The sequence below is a fragment of the Pyrus communis genome, chromosome 17, assembly GCF_041283825.1.
Source record: "Pyrus communis isolate YQ-2024b chromosome 17, ASM4128382v1, whole genome shotgun sequence".
NCBI classification, from domain to species: domain Eukaryota; kingdom Viridiplantae; phylum Streptophyta; class Magnoliopsida; order Rosales; family Rosaceae; genus Pyrus; species Pyrus communis.
Genome location: NC_142581.1, coordinates 25,829,324 through 25,835,601, shown reverse-complemented (window position 1 = coordinate 25,835,601; position 6,278 = coordinate 25,829,324). Strand labels below are relative to the sequence as shown.

Sequence of the window (6,278 nt, the reverse complement as noted above, 5' to 3'; positions counted from 1 at the left end):
TAACATGTCGTGCAATGTCTCAAATCATAACTTGTATATATAATAATCACTAGTGAATATCCGATAACCCCCATGCCCCATGCCAGCTCCCCGTCCCTGTGCAAACAACTAGAGGAAAATTACCCCCAAGCCCCGTGCCAGTTCCCCGTCCCTGTGCTAATAGCCAGAGGAAAAACACTTCAGGCCCTATGCCAACACCATAATCGTCGCCTAGGACGAACCGGAATCTATCCCTTCGTCTCGTCGCGGAATTGGGACCACTAGGTAAGTACAAAATCATTGAACATATATATATATATTGAAAAGCAACTTCATAGTATAAAGTCATCCATCATCTATACTATAAAGAGGTGTTCTAAATATCATATCGTCATCCATCAGAAATTCTATAAGAACACGAGTTATAGAAAAAATAGTAATAATTCAAACTAGCCTCAGTAAGCATGTTATCTCATAAAAGTCATCAAATCATGCTTTTCATGTATGCATTTCTACTATCAAAACATGCATTTTTAGAAGGGGTCCACTCACAGTACTTAGCTGCCGAAGAGCCACGCAACTAGCACAGACGGAAATGCCATAATTAATTACCCCTAAGCACATAAAGGGTACATTTAGTCAAACTCTACTCAAACAATTGAATTTGGGAAAATGGACTTCAAAAACAGGTCAAGGACGTCGAAATTAGCCTACAAGAGGTCCCGAACGAAAGTCAAAGTCAACACTGACCACTGACCGGGTCGAAGTCAACGGATCTAGGTCAAGGGTATTGGGTATTGGGTTGGACCAGGTTAGGCCTAAAGGGTTTTGGGTTTTAAAGGGTTAAAGGTTTAGGATGCACGGGCCTAAGGCCCTGAAGGGAAACGGCCCAAAGGCCTTTTGGGTTCTTAAAAAGAAATGGGTTTAGGGCTTGGGCTTAGGACCCCCAACAACACACAGCCCAAAGACCTTTAGAACTGAAATGGGAAAATGGGTTTAGATTCAGGGCCTTCACAAATGAGGCCCAAGGCCTTTAAAACAATTAATAAAAATATACTAAAACCGAATAAAATAAAAGGAGGTTGGGTTGGGCCCGGCAAGAATGGCCCAGAGGCCTTAGACTTAAAAGGATTTGGGTTTGGGATAATTGGGCTAGGTCTCAGCCCAAATGGCTTTGGGTTTCAAGGCAAACGGGTTGGATTAACCCATTTTCAGGCCACGCTTTTGGCCAGTTTCTGGGTTGATTTTCCAAGGCTCATAACTTCTTCGTTACTCAACCAAATCGAGTGATTTAAAAACAAAAGTCATAGTTCTCTAAGAGACGAAGAGAATGGTACCTCACACGACGGCTAACTCGCCGTGGTTTGGCCGAATGATTTCATTCTAATCTCCAAACAAGGCCAAATGTTAAGCATTAACTAATGAGAATTAAGTTTTGTATAAACTCAAGAATTCGAAGTTTCAAATGTGCCATGCCTTGGAAAAAAGTACAACCAAGATTTGGCAACCTTGGCCTATCAGATACCCAAAAACAAAAATAACAAAGATTAATCCAAAAAGGAGTTCAAAAGTTTAGAACAGCAAACAGCATAAAAAATTACAAAACGTAGCAAATAATATAACTCGTGCAGTACATAGACTACATACTCAAAAGAAGTAACAACCAGCCCAACTTCTACTGCTTGCAGGAACTTTTCCTCTGAGAAAAGCACAATAGCCCTGCAAATGAGATGTTACACCAATGAGTGTGAGTCAGCATAAAGACAATGAACATAGAAAACTCTCATGGAATTACTATATCCACCACTGGAGAAAGAAAATTGTTATTTAATAGTCTTACATGTCAAATGTATAATATGTACATAAAGTAATGCAGAAAAAAAATGAATTTAAAAGCCCAAAAGGAACTAAAAATCTACTTGAAGTGATGCGCGCACACACATATAACGACTAAAGATGTGGTTTAGAGTCTAGACAGAACTAGATGTTAGTATCAGCTCTATTGTACCAGATTACTCTCTTAGTCTAGAGCCCAATCAAGTGCCAACTCAGCTATGATTAAGTTAGACAATTAAATCATTCAGTTGTATTAAAATTAATTAATAGTGTTCATTTGTTGATGAGCTGCATTAGTTAATGTATGGAATTAATCCAGTTCAAGTAATGAAAAAATAAATTCTCTCTCTTCGAAAGGGAAGTGTAGACTTCTCTCTCTAGCTTCTCTCTTGTAACTTATTAGAGCTTCTTTGCAAATCAATCATAGTGATTTCTTCATTGCTTTCACCAGATATTTCTATAGTTCTACTCTAGTAGTCCAGTTGACAGAACAAATAGCAACTGCGATTTTATTTGCTGCTTTGAATGTGTTGTAAACATAATACCACCAACTAAGGGTGGCAATTGATTCCTGTAATAACATACTATAAAAGTAAAGGTATGGATAAAAAAGAAAATGCTTCCCTTGAAAGATATTGGACAAACCTGAAATTCAACGAATTGGCCTTTTACAAAGCGCAACACCAGACTTGATTTCCCAGCTCCAACATTCCCAAGAAGCACCTGAAGAAGAACATCAAACATCACTGTGGTGATCACGACATGCAATACCCAAAGAAAAATAATTTAAGCAAAAATAAACGTATTCATCACATAATGCTAAAATACATATGCCTACATATCCATAATTCCTATGTTTAGGGAACATCTTTCGATAAATCACAACCTTCATTTTAACATGGACTTTTGTATTTGTATTTTGCTTGTTAGTATGGTCTTGGTTAAAATTTAGCAGTCTAGCATTTACTTATATGATATCATATAGCAAGAAAGCTATGAGACCCAAGTAACAGTATATTGTATTCTCGGAGACCCTGAAAATATCAGAGCTAGACCAAGATAAACAACAACACGAAAGAGTAAAACTTTTGGTCGAAACAGCTCGAAATCCTAATAAGCTTTCAGTCCCATTTTTCTCATTGCAGTCGGAATACAAATATGAAAAACAAAATCAAAATATCCATGTTCAAAGATATTGTATTTGTTTGACTTCCATTTCCAGGGTTTAAAAGCAAAAATAAAAAAATTGTAAATCCACATCCTTTATGTTAATTAAAGCAATCAAATCAACAAATAACAAAACATAAACCCCAAATATGAACTCGCCTAAAAATATGCAATCGTCTGAAAATTATCACAGGTGAATAAGACCCAAATCAGAATATCCAGAAACTACAGCAGTAATTGATCATCACAACAAATTCCACGAAAAAGAAACCAAACCCACATCAAAAACGCCAAAATTCGAACCCCATTTTTTCCTGAAAGCAAAAACCAAATCAAATCCGGCAACCAAACACAAATTCTCCCCCAAAAAAAAAAAAAAAAATATTCAACAACCAAAAGCCAATACCGATTTAATCATATACGAAAGAAAAATCTAAACACAGAATCACAGATTAACAAATTGAAAACCCAAAAAAAAAAAAAAAAAAAGCAATCATCCTTAAAACAAAGAACAAACAGACAGAACAGGAAATATAAAACAATCCTAAATGCCTTATTTTAATCAAAATTTACAGAGAGCAAGGAGCTTAAAGAGAAATGTACCAAACAATTACAAATCGAGAAGCTATAAAATCATTAAATCACAGTGTAACATGAACACCATCAATTAGAAAAGACAAAGCTACATGGCAATAAACATAGAAAGAGTAAACAAAAAGAGAGGAACTGCTTCAGATCCTTCCCAAAAGCAATCTTCCACAGAATAACAAAAGAGCGGTTGATCTCTGATCTAATCGCAGACACAATCTGCAGAATCAACTTCTATGGAATTTGAACTTGTACTAATTCAAAAACCCTAAATCCCTAAACCAGGAATTCACATAATAAAAAAAAAACCCTAATTCAGAAATTACCTAACATAGGTTTGTTGATAAGTATGAACCATTTGGAGGTGGTGGTCCATGCCATGCATTACTGCTAGGGTTTTCTTGTATACATGCATATGTTTAAAATTGATCGACATGCATAAAGCTCAGTTGATGGTTAGTTTTCTTCAAAGGCAACCACCAACCCCAATGATCAAATTCAAGGACATTGAAGGTTCTGGGAATGATATTCATATATTTTCTTAAAAAATTAATTATAAGCAGTCACACCATATGGCCCATGCCTCTTTACATTTGCCCCCTTCTAAGTTCAGTAGACTATTAAACCAATTAAGATTCATATCGCTCGGCTTCATAAATCTCTACATTTCTCTTTTTTTCTTTTTTTTTCTGCAGTCCAATTGACTGCAATCTAGGTACCCTTTTGGCCCTCCACATTAATTTTGTCTGAAATAACATTAGTATGTTCTCCTAGAAATCATGGTTAAAAAAAAAAAAAAAAAAAAAAAAAACCGTGACAATCCACCGTTAGATCTTAATCCAATAGCGGAAGAAATCTAACTCTTGTTATTGTACTTTTTTCTTCTATCGTTAGATTAAGATTGAACTGTGAGTCACCATAAACACACCACTGTAAAAACCCCAAAATCCCGAGATTTATACCCAAAAAAACATAATTTGAAAACCAAAGATCAAGGTTAACCGATATAGCAGAATAATTCAACAGAATATGTGCAAATAGTTTATACCAAATCCAAATTCCTAAAATCCACAAAACACAAACCATAAAATACATATCAAACATCACAGTAATCTGGGACAACCACTATCCCTCCCCAACCCAAAAAAAAAAAAAGTTGTTCTGATGATTGACTACACTCAGTGTCCATTGGGATTTAGGGTTTTCTTAGAAGTTCCAAAAACTGGGGTAGTTTTTTTGTTTGCAGTCTTTATTTTTTATCAAGACTTATGGAATAAATTAAACAAACAAACAAGTATAGACACATAGAATAGATCAAACAGAACAACTTACTATGCATGAATGGCTATAGACCCTGGCATAAACAAAACTTCTATCATTCATGATTTGGTTTTTCATTTCTTTTACAAAAATTTTAGAGTACAAGACTCGTCACGATAGCAAAAGCAAGGCACTAATCGTGGTCGGAACTTCAATAGAAGCTGTCTAGAAAGCAAAACATCAAGGAAAATCATGGTGCTGAATGTAAATCAATCATTTTTCATACAGACAACAGTTCGAGAGATTGATAGTCACGACATGAAAATATTACTCAAGCCAGCATAAATCCATCTAGGTTTATAGGGTGCAAATTTTTATCAATACCCTAAACTGATACACCACTTTTTGAAGTATTGTGACATCACAATGAAGCAAAAACACTTACCCTTCAAGGTTCCAAGCCTCACAAAAATTTATGAAGTTCACGCATACATTTTTAGGTCTCAATGCACCCATCCTGCAAACCAACGAAAATGGAAATGCATTAATACAAATGCCAATACCGAATTCTGGGATTTTAGTGTTCTCTTTACCCTTGCAACTGAAAGCCTAAAATCCCAGAAAAATGAGCAAGAAGCTTAAGCAGAAAAAAAAATAATAATAATATTTTCAACAACCAAAACCCAATACCCATTTAATCATACACAAACGAAAAATCTAAACACAGAGTCACAAATTAACGAATTGAAAACCCACAAAAAAAAACAAAAAAAACAAAAAAAAAAAAAAGGGAAACTGACCTTAAAACAAAGAACAATACACATAACAGAGAGATGCATCCCCAAAATGAGAGAAAACGAAACAAATAAAGGAACCCCCAAAACCTGACCTAGCAGTACAACAAAATCCGGCAATAATTCACAGCAAAAAGGCAAAAATGATGACAATATATGCTAACAGTAAAGAATCGAAATAAAAATTGAACTTATCTTTGGAAATCCAGCCACTCATCCGACATGCAAAAGGGAACGGACGATCGGGAGTGAATCATGGAATGAGGGATCTTACTCAGTTCTATTCACCATCCCAACCCCTCCCTCTGTGTTTCTCTCCCTGTAATCCGGACAACCACTCTCTCTTTCTCTCACTGTCACCCTCCCACAAACTGATGCCAAGATCGGCATGGGCATGCCTGCGCCGAAGAAAGAAAGAAATGATGGGGAAAGAACCTACCCCGGTCATTCTGAACTATACCCCTCTAACTCATCATCCTCACCGTGTGATCTGAAGCTCAAATGGGCAGTCTCGTCATTTAATAAAACAAAAAATTTGACAAGCCCAGTGGCAATTTTGCAAATTACGTTAAATCAGGGGGCACGAAGCTTTAGTGGCAATTTCGTAAATGAACTGAAATCTACCCCAAAATTGCACAGTGCCGTTCCCCCCTA

The 6,278-nt window shown here is 36.1% G+C and overlaps 1 long non-coding RNA gene across 1 annotated transcript; it reads right to left on the bottom strand.

The window, feature by feature from the left end:
- Nucleotides 1-1,431: 1,431 nt before the first annotated feature.
- Nucleotides 1,432-6,072, bottom strand: LOC148689709 (uncharacterized). The gene is made up of 3 exons (XR_015958555.1): nt 5,276-6,072; nt 2,461-2,538; nt 1,432-1,698 (listed from the first exon to the last, which is right to left on the bottom strand). It is a non-coding gene; the product is annotated as an uncharacterized LOC148689709 (long non-coding RNA).
- Between the last annotated feature and the right edge of the window lie 206 nt (nt 6,073-6,278).